Raw genomic sequence first — 13752 nt, 5'->3', positions numbered from 1 at the left:
TCTGTTTTTGCTTTGTACTTTGCATTTGAAACAAACATCATGAACCATCTTAAATTTGTGTCACATTCCTAAACACGACAGTTCTACTTAAGCCAACATGCAGTCAGTGTCGGTATGAAGTGTGCTACCCGCAGACATCACCAGATGCTGAGTGTGTTCCCTGGTGAGACACTTCCAGATCTGTAACACTGCCTTCCCCAGTTCCTGACAGCAAGTGTGTCTTGACGGTTGTAACTTTAGTGGCTCATGTTCAACGAGAGCTCCAAAGCGGACATCGAGAAAACCCCAAAAGTGCTACTCCATCAACGACCACAGCTCGTGCAACCAGGCTGAGCTACACAGCAGTCTGTACTGGACTTGAGTGAGTCAGGAGATGTTTCAGACCGTCACTCCACTGAAGCCAGACTGCCCTGTTTGTATCCTGGCCTGCACAACTGTTCTGGTTGCTACTCATGTCTGGAACCAAGAGCCAAGCTAACGTGCTACAGTGGCTCAATGTTTTATAAAGAAACTGGAATATGAGGAGAAAGGCAAAGAACACATTTGATTAAATGGTTATTCACCTTGGTAGGACAGCAAAACATGTACTGAATTCTTCTATATGTGCGACATGTTCCACATGAACAATAACTGGGATGCTCGCATACAAAGCTGTAACATGATTGGTTTATAAAATGTAATAAGATACAACAATAGCAAACATGGTTTATGCCTCGAGTAAGATTTGCCGGTGTGCTCCAGCATGATTGTGGATTATCCTTGCCACTTCAGAAATCACCTTGAACACTTTGTATGCTTCAGAAGTCTCAAGGTAAGTGAGCCATTGCCACTGGCAAATACTGTACATTTGCCACACTGCGGGTTGTAGAGGCACGCCTGAAGCACTTCTCCCGGATATGTGCTTTTCTCTTTATGGTAGCATCGTGCATCTGCACCTACATCTGACCTAGTTTTCACAATCTGTTCACTAATATTTTCTTTACTGAATTCATTCTTCTGTGATCAGGTTGTTTGCTATTGCGAACCGTGTTCATGCTTTTTAAGGAATATTCTAAAACCTCATCTACATTATTTTAGAATAATTTAAATATATTTTGTAGAACGCATTTTTCAAATGCTTTGTTTTAGAGTGGCAAATGGTTCAAGAACTACTTCCCATAGACTTCTATAGGGGCATATAGTCAATATAGGGGCATAGCATCATAAATGAAATTAACAGCCCAACTATTATGTACAAACCTCACAAAAGACAGAATGTTTAAATATCTTACAGTGAACCTGGGACTGCTTCAGGGCTTTGCCCTTGCCTGAATGTAGTGATTGTCCTTGCCCATTTGCTGGGAGCATTTAGCTTCCACCAGCACTTACACTTTACTGGTGTTTCACTATAACTAATTCCTCATCATCAAATATGTTTACGGGATTAAAATGCCATACTTGTAGAAGCTGATCTTGTAAATGAGCTGATATAGTCAACTAGGGTCAAACATCCATTAGATTACAGATAACTTGAGCTAGGCTTCCAGCCATCAAAAACAATCTGAGAACATGCTATTGGTAAACTGTTTTCATCCTTACAACTGACATTTTCTTAAACAAATACTGTTCTGTGGAGGGATTATGTTTATGTTATGTTATATATTATTAGGTTGGCAAAGCCTAATAATAAAAGCCTACAAAGAAACATTTCAAACCATATGTAAATTGAAGTTAAATCATTAAAATTGGTTTTACAGACTCTAAATGAAACTGTCCAATAACTTAAAAACGACATGTCTTGCCTTTTACAGGTATGTATGTGTGTGAAAGGACCCGTTCACCTGAGCCAGGTGTTCAGCACCCCGTACGTAGATGATCAGGTAATGGGCGTGTAGTTGTAGGACTGGGATGGAATTCCTGATCAGGGCTACAATCACAGTGCTACTGACACAATCACAGCTCACATCCATCAACCTGTCACAGTCTGTACACACACACACACACACACACACACACACACACACACACACACACACACACACACACACACACACACACACACACACTTTTTTAAATTAACGCAGCTACGTCTAGCGCAGCGTGCTTACACCCACACATCCCAGTTTCTCTACTCCTTGCCACAGTTCGAACTACAACAAGCAGGAATTCAAACTCGAATAACAAAAAATGAAATTACAATACAGTGCATTATAATACAGATTAACTTACCACAAGGGTCTGACAGACATTGTGCTAAAATCCAAAAATCAACCCTAATCCCATACCTAATCCTAACCCTAACCCTAACACTGATGTGCATTACAGATGGCATTAGAGCCTCCTGAGCTCACAGTCGTTCTGCTAGAACATATCCCAGTCTAAACAGGCTTTCAAATGACTGCAACTACACGACAGAGGAGGCACAAGAAACAAATAAACAACCGGCTTAAGAACCCCCTTGAAAGAACAACTGAGAAACATGAGTGAAATCAGAAGAAGAGAGAGAGGAGTGGAGCAGGCCACATCACTCGGAAGACTGAGAGGGAGGGTCTGTCGTTCAGAGTCAGCACAGAGGGCTCCTGCCTGCCACTTTCTAAAGGAAAGTCACATATTTATCACAGACACATATTTAAAACAGATAAAGCCATACCAAGAGACATCCTGGGGTAGAGTAATGCATGTTAAGAAATGTGAGACATGGTGGCATTAAATAAATGATTTATATGTTTAGTGTGAAGAGTAAAAAAACGTCAGGAAATTTGAGCGCTATACCTGAGAATAGCATTCTGGCCCTGACATGATGGATGTTTCCTGTGAAGGGCCTGCCTCTGACAGAACACTACACAGATATATATATATATATATATATATATATATATATATATATATATATATATATATATATATATATATGAGAGAGAGAGAGAGAGAGAGAGAGAGAGAGAGAGAGAGAGAGAGAGAGAGAGAGAGAGAGAGAGAGAGAGGGGAGAAAGAGAGGGGGGAGAAAGAGAGAGAGACAGAAAAAGAAAGAGAGTGAGAAAGACAGACAGAGACAGAGTGAAAGAGAGACAGGCAGAGACAGAGTGAGAGAAAAAGACAGACAGAGACAGAGTGAGAGAGTTACTCCACAGTGCAGTGTCACCTTTCATCACTATGCTTGTTATCTTCAGTGGATCTTTACATTACAGCAACACATAACTAACATCAGTTCAGATTACAGGTTTTATTTTGTTACTACGAACCTAGAGGAAGCAATCTCTTTCTCACACACAAACATACTTGTTCACACAAACACAAGTCACCACAGAAACGGACCCAGAGCCCGACACACCTGTCCTCTCACCTCCAGCACAACCAGCAGTGCAGTGTTGATGTGTCACGAATGATCACACAAAGACAACGCGCACACACACACCTCAGGAACAAGAAGAGGGAGAGAGGGGCTCACCAGCCAGGACGCAGCAGGTATCGGGCTCGGATCGTCTGAGGCTGGAGGAAACCGCCGTCACTCAATCAGCCGCACATTTTCTGCCCCGTAACACGGGGGAAATACAGTCACACGTTTTACCTGTTGGTGCTTTTTTGGAGAACCAGGAGTCGGCAATGCTTGCTGACCGGGTCGTGCCTCTCTCGGCTAGGACAAATGCTGGGGTTGGTGGATCAGCTCCAGGAGTTTGGGGAGGAGATGCCTTGAGGAACAGAGCAGACTCATTTGAGATGTTTGCTCACAAGGTTTTAGGACCTCTTGATATGAAGTGACAGCGATAAATGGTGCGTTCAGAGCCATTACAGTGTGTATTATGAGAGCGGAAGGTCTTACCTGTGTTCCATGAAGGAGGTTAGGGGGGTTGATGCAGGCTGAAACATCACCTACACTCGTTTGGTCTGAACCTGTGGGTCTGGATGACACACAACAACTTATACCACATCCACAACATCCGTGTACCTGTATCAGACAGACAGATTTACATATCTTTGTGTCTCAATGTTTCTTACCCTGTTGTGGGTATTAACATTCTTCTTGTATTTAGATGTGGTAGGTTCTGTCTGGCCACAAGATTGCACAAGAACCGCTGGAGATCCGGAACACACAGATCTTGTGATTCCTGGGAAGGGTGGTACACCTACCATCTGTCAACCAATCAAACAGCGAGTATAAAAAGAAGGTCCAGTGAATCAGGAAAACCTTGTGGTCTCCCACAGACAGCACCTACTGTGCGTTAGCATGATTTTGAATTTCATTTCACTCACTTGCCACACTCCTTCACCTCCACCAGGAAATCACACAGACTGTTTATATGTTTATAAGCCTGCAGTGATGTGAAGGGTCACCTACACACAAACACGGAAAGGGCAGGTTTATTTGTAAAGCACTTTTCATGCGCAGTGGCAATTCAAAGTGCTTCACATCAGATATAGAAGTATAGAAGTACATTCTGAGGTCCATCACCTTGGGAAGATCTTTGCCAAGACTAAAAATAAAGGGTTACAAATCCAATTTATTCAAAAAAGTTAAAAGTGACAAAGGTATATTTTAAAGAAATAGAATGGAGGATACCAAAATCAAACCTCAATTTAAACATTTGATTAATAATAAATATAAAGAATATTAAGGGAATAAAATTAAGAGCATAATTAAACTAAGAAACTAATAAAAAGAGCTGTGAAATAAAAGGGGAAAATATACTACAGTGATTAAAGTTTGAGGTGTGTTGCCACAGGATGTGAGGGACAATGTTCAACCTGAGCCAAAAGCCTGTCTGAAGAAAGACTTTTAGATCATCTAGTGTGGAGCTCTTCTAACCTCCCATTTAAATACAGCATAACAGCTTGAAGCACTGCCTCTCCACGCTGAGCTGTGACCTTAGGCAGGACTAACTGCCTCGAACCTAATGAGCTGGCAAGCTAGTTTGCTGTACGGTGGCCTAGATGGTCTACTTCTACGGTGGCCGAGTGCATACGTAATGTGATGTGCAGTACGCTAGGGAGTGTAAGCAGCAAAAAACAAAACTTGAATGCATTTTAAAAATCGATTTGGGGGCATTTTGATTCGATTAAGAATCTCCAGGACTAGGAACCACGATCCTAGAATCTTCTTTCAGCACAAAAACTTCTTTCAGGTTTTTGCTATTGATGATATTGCTAAAGTAAAGGATCGACTTGCTTTACATATTATTGTATTGTTATGACGCAGTCTATCTTTGAGTATTTGTGAATCACACACATCGTAAACATAATGCTCCTAAAACTTGCATGTAGATACCCATAATCTAAAAGTATGCTGGCCGACCTACTCCTGTGGTTGAGACCGGTTTGGAGTGCGTGTCTGAGAAGAGTTGCTAGGTGGTTAGGATTCCCCACAAATGCTGCTGCTCACAGAAAAGTGCTTTGGGATACTAAATAAGAGTAGACACATCATCATCCACACAGCTGAGGTCAAACCAGCTCAGCATGGAGGCACTACTGCCAGGATTTGGCCTGCGAGCAACATTGTGCTACCTCTCCATGTCTGGCAGGTCTGGATAAGAGGTGGTCAGAGGTGCTCTGGGATTTGCTCTGGTTGAATCACAGATCTCATGAAGCTTCAGTAATCGGGAGCACCTGCCGGGATTAAAAGAGTCACGTACAAAAACCTCTCAAAGCTGAGGATCAAAGGACGTACGAGAAGGCGGGCGCTAGCTCGTGCTAGCTAGCGCTGCTCTCTGCGAGCGCCAGACTCCCTCACGAGCTCTTCTGCTCCAGGCTCGGCTGTATGTGGCACACGTGCTGACTCCTGAGCCCAGATTCAGGCTTACTCCAAACCTGCAGGACCTGAGACCACCACAACCCATTTACATACAAAACACAATCCCAGCCAAAGCCTCTTCAGGAAAAGACTAATCAGTGGGATTAACACACACATATGTGTGTGTGTGTGTGTGTGTGTGTATACACCTTGGAGTAGGAGCCCTTTGCAACCCTCATTTCAGGGCATGAAAGTGATAGCCGAGCAGCGATCGGGGTTGTGCGGGGGGGGTTGGGGGCGTGGCAGCAGAGAGCTCTCCTACGCTACGAACAGCCCTGCTGCAGCCGGCGGGGAGTCCTGCAACATTGACATTCACACAGCACGAAGCTCTGTCAAAACACATTCTTCACGCAACAGCAAGTGCCACTGTAGAAAAGTGAACTTCTGGTGCTTGCGATGCAAATTAGAATACTGAAGATTTATAACATCATTTAGCTGGTCAGTTAATAAGTGGGTAAAGTGAGAGTCCCACACTGAGAGTGCACTGACCCCAGCACAGTTTGATAGTGCTGGTGTGGTTCTTGGAGAGAGTGATGGTGCCATAATGAGGATGAACAAACGGTAAAGCCACACAGAAAAACACCAGCTTCCCTGCAACACAACATCCCAAAAGACAGCACAGATGTGTAAGGACGTCCCCACAGAAAGCACTGCACATGGCCCTGAAAGGCAGCGATAAAGACCTTCTTCAGGGGTGGACAGAAGACTGCTGGAAAACACCTGGGTTGAATCTTTCGTTGTTAGCGAAACACCCAAACATACCATTCTCCTACTCCCTCACAAGTGTTGGAGAAAACAAAAGCCAGAGAAAAGATAACGAACCTGTGTGTGTGCAGCAATCTTGCAAAGACACAGTTGTACTAAGCACCGAAGGATACGTCATCTTCAGCAGACACAGGGCTCGCTCAGACTATCTCAAAAGAGACTCACCCACCTACAGCCCAATGAAGAGACATTCACTTCATCATGCAATCTAACCCAAACTGATCAAGTCAGAGTAGAGCAGGCTGAAACTGGCACCTCTAAAACTGGGCTTCAAATACACAAGGTCCAGGTGCAACGAATGAGCTCTGACTTCAGTACCGTGTACTACCAATATACGAACAACCCTCATAGCACAATATATGAGACAACACAGCAGCCAGCAGACATGGTGCGGGACTGAAGAGGTAAACACAGTGAAAGAGCTGTCTGTGGCGAGAGCGCCATCTGCAGGACAAAACACAAATTTTACAGTTTCACACAGAATGGTGAGATAGCTCCATCTGCAGGGCAAGACATGCATTACATTTTACTGTCAAAGTACATACTCCGCATTTGGGTACAGATCTTACACTCTGCAGTGATAGTTACTATTCATTACACACACACACACACACACACACACACACACACACACACACACAGCATGCCATGAACAGGTCAACCCCAACACTGCACGAGCACATTTAAACTCTCATTCTCATGGGTCATACCCTGACTGCACTGCTCCAGGTGTTTGGAGAGCAGATGCCTTGAAGAACAGAGCAGACTCATTTGAGATGAGTCTCAAAGTTTTAGGACCTCTTGATATGAAGTGACAGTGATAAATGGTGCGTTCAGAGCCATTACAGTGTGTATTATGGGAGCGGAAGGTCATACCTGTGTTTCATGAAGGAGGTTGGGGGGGTTGATGCAGGCTGGAACATCACCTACACTCGTTTGGTCTGAACCTGTGGGTCTGGATGACTCACAACAGCTTGTACCTCATCCACAACATCTGTGTACTTGTATCAGACAGACAGATTAACATACACACACATCTATATCCATCAAAGTAAACATGGTGCACATGGTGGGTCATGGGTTCAAGTCCCTATATGAGTGGAGTTTCCATGTTCTCTCTGTCTGCATGGGTAATCATGGGTTCTTGAAAGGTGCTATATAAATTGAAAGTTTCATTCAAGGTAAAAATTTTATGTGGTGTGTTTTTATCTCAGTGTTTCCTACCCTGTTGTGGGTATTAACAGCCTCGTTGTATATACATGTGGTATGTTATGTCTGGCCACAAGATTGCACAAGATCTGGAGGAAATGGCATACACACAGATTAAATGAAAAGAAAAGCAAATCAGAGATCAAATGTTCTTGCTGTTTAATGTGAAGGAATAAAATGCAAAGTAATGCAAAAATAAATAACAATGCAAATAATAATAAAAAAAAAACAGTTTTTATATAGCACTTTTCTAAGACCCAAATACACTTATGGCTATCAGTACACAGAACAACTGAACACACAGAATAAAAGCTCAGCAGTTATGAGACACATCAACAAGACAATAATATTACAAACATCAGCAATGAGCAGTAGAATAAATCAGGCAGAAGAAAGGACACCAGAAAGAGAGAAGAGTCTTCAGATTATATTTAAAAATGGAACGAGAGGAAGATTTTTTGATTACAGTTGGGAGGGAGTTCCACAGACAAGGAGCGAGTCTGGAAAATGCCCTATAACCAAATCTGAGTAGAACAGGTGTGATGGTGTGATGGGTGAAGGAGAGAACAGGTGTGATGGGTGAAGGAGAGAACAGGTGTGATGTGGTGATGAGTGAAGGTGAGAACAGGTGTGATGTGGTGATGAGTGAAGGTGAGAACAGGTGTGATGGTGTGATGAGTGAAGGTGAGAACAGGTGTGATGTGGTGATGAGTGAAGGAGAGAACAGGTGTGATGTGGTGATGAGTGAAGGTGAGAACAGGTGTGATGTGGTGATGAGTGAAGGAGAGAACAGGTGTGATGTGGTGATGAGTGAAGGAGAGAACAGGTGTGATGGTGTGATGAGTGAAGGTGAGAACAGGTGTGATGTGGTGATGAGTGAAGGTGAGAACAGGTGTGATGTGGTGATGGGTGAAGGAGAGAACAGGTGTGATGTGGTGATGAGTGGAGGTGAGAACAGGTGTGATGTGGTGATGAGTGAAGGTGAGAACAGGTGTGATGAGTGAAGGTGAGAACAGGTGTGATGTGGTGATGAGTGAAGGTGAGAACAGGTGTGATGTGGTGATGAGTGAAGGAGAGAACAGGTGTGATGTGGTGATGGGTGAAGGAGAGAACAGGTGTGATGTGGTGATGAGTGGAGGTGAGAACAGGTGTGATGTGGTGATGAGTGAAGGTGAGAACAGGTGTGATGAGTGAAGGTGAGAACAGGTGTGATGTGGTGATGAGTGAAGGTGAGAACAGGTGTGATGTGGTGATGAGTGAAGGAGAGAACAGGTGTGATGGTGTGATGAGTGAAGAAGAGAACAGGTGTGATGTGGTGATGAGTGAAGGAGAGAACAGGTGTGATGTGGTGATGAGTGAAGGTGAGAACAGGTGTGATGGTGTGATGAGTGAAGGTGAGAACAGGTGTGATGGTGTGATGAGTGAAGGAGAGAACAGGTGTGATGTGGTGATGAGTGAAGGAGAGAACAGGTGTGATGAGTGAAGGAGAGAACAGGTGTGATGTGGTGATGAGTGAAGGTAAGAACAGGTGTGATGTGGTGATGAGTGGAGGTGAGAACAGGTGTGATGAGTGGAGGTGAGAACAGGTGTGATGTGGTGATGAGTGAAGGTGAGAACAGGTGTGATGTGGTGATGAGTGAAGGAGAGAACAGGTGTGATGGTGTGATGAGTGAAGGTGAGAACAGGTGTGATGGTGTGATGAGTGAAGGAGAGAACAGGTGTGATGTGGTGATGAGTGGAGGTGAGAACAGGTGTGATGTGGTGATGAGTGGAGGTGAGAACAGGTGTGATGTGGTGATGAGTGGAGGTGAGAACAGGTGTGATGTGGTGATGAGTGAAGGAGAGAACAGGTGTGATGGTGTGATGAGTGAAGGTGAGAACAGGTGTGATGTGGTGATGGGTGAAGGAGAGAACAGGTGTGATGTGGTGATGAGTGAAGGAGAGAACAGGTGTGATGGTGTGATGAGTGAAGGAGAGAACAGGTGTGATGTGGTGATGAGTGAAGGAGAGAACAGGTGTGATGTGGTGATGAGTGAAGGTGAGAACAGGTGTGATGGTGTGATGAGTGAAGGTGAGAACAGGTGTGATGGTGTGATGAGTGAAGGAGAGAACAGGTGTGATGTGGTGATGAGTGAAGGTGAGAACAGGTGTGATGTGGTGATGAGTGAAGGAGAGAACAGGTGTGATGTGGTGATGAGTGAAGGAGAGAACAGGTGTGATGAGTGAAGGTGAGAACAGGTGTGATGTGGTGATGAGTGAAGGTGAGAACAGGTGTGATGTGGTGATGAGTGAAGGAGAGAACAGGTGTGATGTGGTGATGAGTGAAGGAGAGAACAGGTGTGATGTGGTGATGAGTGGAGAACAGGTGTGATGTGGTGATGAGTGAAGGAGAGAACAGGTGTGATGTGGTGATGAGTGGAGGTGAGAACAGGTGTGATGTGGTGATGAGTGGAGGTGAGAACAGGTGTGATGTGGTGATGAGTGGAGGTGAGAACAGGTGTGATGTGGTGATGAGTGAAGGAGAGAACAGGTGTGATGTGGTGATGAGTGAAGGAGAGAACAGGTGTGATGTGGTGATGAGTGAAGGTGAGAACAGGTGTGATGTGGTGATGAGTGGAGGTGAGAACAGGTGTGATGTGGTGATGAGTGGAGGTGAGAACAGGTGTGATGTGGTGATGAGTGGAGGTGAGAACAGGTGTGATGTGGTGATGAGTGGAGGTGAGAACAGGTGTGATGTGGTGATGAGTGGAGGTGAGAACAGGTGTGATGTGGTGATGAGTGGAGGAGAGAACAGGTGTGATGTGGTGATGAGTGGAGGTGAGAACAGGTGTGATGAGTGAAGGTGAGAACAGGTGTGATGTGGTGATGAGTGAAGGTGAGAACAGGTGTGATGTGGTGATGAGTGGAGGAGAGAACAGGTGTGATGTGGTGATGAGTGAAGGTGAGAACAGGTGTGATGTGGTGATGAGTGAAGGTGAGAACAGGTGTGATGTGGTGATGAGTGGAGGAGAGAACAGGTGTGATGTGGTGATGAGTGAAGGAGAGAACAGGTGTGATGTGGTGATGAGTGGAGGTGAGAACAGGTGTGATGTGGTGATGAGTGAAGGAGAGAACAGGTGTGATGGTGTGATGAGTGAAGGAGAGAACAGGTGTGATGGTGTGATGGGTGAAGGAGAGAACAGGTGTGATGTGGTGATGAGTGAAGGAGAGAACAGGTGTGATGTGGTGATGAGTGGAGGTGAGAACAGGTGTGATGTGGTGATGAGTGGAGGTGAGAACAGGTGTGATGTGGTGATGAGTGGATGTGAGAACAGGTGTGATGTGGTGATGAGTGGAGGAGAGAACAGGTGTGATGTGGTGATGAGTGGAGGTGAGAACAGGTGTGATGAGTGAAGGTGAGAACAGGTGTGATGTGGTGATGAGTGAAGGTGAGAACAGGTGTGATGTGGTGATGAGTGGAGGAGAGAACAGGTGTGATGTGGTGATGAGTGAAGGTGAGAACAGGTGTGATGTGGTGATGAGTGAAGGTGAGAACAGGTGTGATGTGGTGATGAGTGGAGGAGAGAACAGGTGTGATGTGGTGATGAGTGAAGGAGAGAACAGGTGTGATGTGGTGATGAGTGGAGGTGAGAACAGGTGTGATGTGGTGATGAGTGAAGGAGAGAACAGGTGTGATGGTGTGATGAGTGAAGGAGAGAACAGGTGTGATGGTGTGATGGGTGAAGGAGAGAACAGGTGTGATGTGGTGATGAGTGAAGGAGAGAACAGGTGTGATGTGGTGATGAGTGGAGGTGAGAACAGGTGTGATGTGGTGATGAGTGCAGTTGTAAGTAATTAGCCAAGCAGCAGAGTTTTGAATCATCTCACGCTTATGGAAATTAGAGGATCTACTGGCAGCCAGCAAAGAATTACAGTAGTCTAGCCTAATATGACTAATATTCTATTATAATAATGAGTCTAATATGACGAATTTAATAGTCTAATATGGATAATATGTGAGAGAGAGAGAGAGAGAGAGAGCAGGAATGTCTGTACTGTACGCCTGCTTCACAGTGTTCTAAGCGTGTGTGTGGTTGTGTATGTTGCCGGTTGCATATGAGGAACTCCTCACCATAAAATGAAAGTGAACAGTAGCATCACACCTACAAATAAGATCTAGAGTACCCGAGTGCCCCCCCCCCCCACAGGTATTTACTGTGTGCTCTCTGCTCACTCCCTTTCTACCCTTTGTAACTCTGTGCGTGTGTGTGTGTGTGTGTGTGTGTGTGTGTGCCTACTCGTTTGTGTGTATGCATGTGCTTTTATGTGAAAGAGTATGGTGTTGTTTTTCATTTCTCTTCTGTTTACTCGACAAATATGAACAATGTAAGAACGTTTATGACACAGAAAACTCAACTGAATTCCAGCGTAACGCACAAAAAACAGCACCAGCTCCAGAGAAAAACACTCCACAGACCTGCAGGGTTCAGCCAGGAGAAAACTTAAAGCAACACACACTCGCACGCCGCCACACACATCTCAGCAGCAGCACATTTGACACATGCAGTCTCAGGTGTCAGGGACCCCCCCCCCCCCCCCCCCGGATGCATTGTCGTGACAGTGCAGGTGCATGCGTGTGTGTGTGGTGGTAGTGTGTGTGTGTGTGTGTGTGTGTGTGTGAGAGAGAGATGTGTGTGAGGGGTCCTTACCGGATGGCACAAAATGAAGAACTTTGTTTGGTTCCATGATTCCTTCCTCAACCCATCATTTTCCTGTAGTCCAGAGACTAATAGGAGCAAGATCACTTCTGCTCTGCTCCCTCCTCCTCTCTCTCTTCTCCTTTCTCCCCTTCTACCTCTCTCTCTCTCTCTCTCTTACCCCTCTCTTTCTCCCTCACTTACAGATTCAGTGAGTTAGCCTTGCTCTGCCTTCTCAATGCTGTTCCTCTTGGTCCTAAAGCCTACCCTTCTGATTTTCACTCTCCCTGTGTGAATATGGAGGGTTTGTGTAGATCCCCCATAATGAAATAGCGGCCTGCGGGCCACATGCGGCCCGCGGGCTATCTATTTTTGGCCCGCGAGTTGTTCTGAAAAGTGTTTTTTTTTTTTTAGGAATCTTTTTTTTCAATCGCGCACCGCAATCTCAAGACGATAACGCCCCCTCCCCCCCCCCCCCCCCCCCCCCCCCCCCCCGTAACCGGCCCCTTCATTGATTGAAAAAATAAAATGTGGCCCGTCATCATTTCTATTTGAGTACCCCTGGTGTAGACCATGGGTGCCCACAAATTTTCAGGTTGAGAGCTATTTATAAGATGACCAAGTCAGAAAGATCTACCTCGCCCCGAGTGTAATTTGTTGACAGGGGGGTGGCGAACGTAAATTGTTGACGGGGGGGGGGTGGCGAACGTAAATTGGACGGTGTATATATACAACCGTCAGAGCAGATGGACGATATCCTGTCATTCATCCACTACTTTTTAATGTCATGCGATCTACCCGAATTCCTTCGCGATCGACCGACACTTCCTTCCACATAATGGGCACCCCTGCTGTAGATATTAGTGGTGGGTCGTTATCAGCGTTAATGGCGTTCGATAATGTGATACTCTTATCGGGCGATATAAAAAATATCGCCAATAATCTATTCTTAAAGTTGGGTTGGGAACTGGGTCAAAATAGGTAAGCAAACTATGATGACTTTCACCTTGATAGTTTAGCTTGGGTGTATTCCTAACCAAATTACACAGTAGGGGCGAGAACGAGTTTTCAAACCTGTGAATTACAAAGACTACCACAACAAATCGCACATGTGCTTACATGGATGCAGCCACAAAGCCGCCAGGTTTGCTTCATGGAAAATTCATTTTTAAGAAGCTTCCTAATGGAGACATTGACAAGACTAAAGTTTTTTGCACTTTATGCAACGGCTAAATGCCGTAAATGTATCAAATTTTTGTCTCTGAAAAAGAGCTTTGTTAATCTGCACACTTGACACTTGATGCCCCTAGACATCAATTGTTTTCCAATGATGAATTT

The 13752-nt window shown here is 45.0% G+C and overlaps 1 long non-coding RNA gene across 1 annotated transcript; it reads right to left on the bottom strand.

Moving 5' to 3' along the window:
* Positions 1 to 3608: 3608 nt before the first annotated feature.
* On the bottom strand, positions 3609 to 4309 carry LOC143476497 (uncharacterized). The gene is made up of 4 exons (XR_013121309.1): positions 4231 to 4309; positions 3976 to 4110; positions 3800 to 3878; positions 3609 to 3668 (listed from the first exon to the last, which is right to left on the bottom strand). It is a non-coding gene; the product is annotated as an uncharacterized LOC143476497 (long non-coding RNA).
* Between the last annotated feature and the right edge of the window lie 9443 nt (positions 4310 to 13752).

Source organism: Brachyhypopomus gauderio, chromosome 15, assembly GCF_052324685.1.
Source record: "Brachyhypopomus gauderio isolate BG-103 chromosome 15, BGAUD_0.2, whole genome shotgun sequence".
NCBI classification, from domain to species: Eukaryota; Metazoa; Chordata; class Actinopteri; order Gymnotiformes; family Hypopomidae; genus Brachyhypopomus; species Brachyhypopomus gauderio.
Note: the sequence above shows the minus strand (reverse complement) of the source record. Positions and strands in the feature narration are given on the sequence as shown.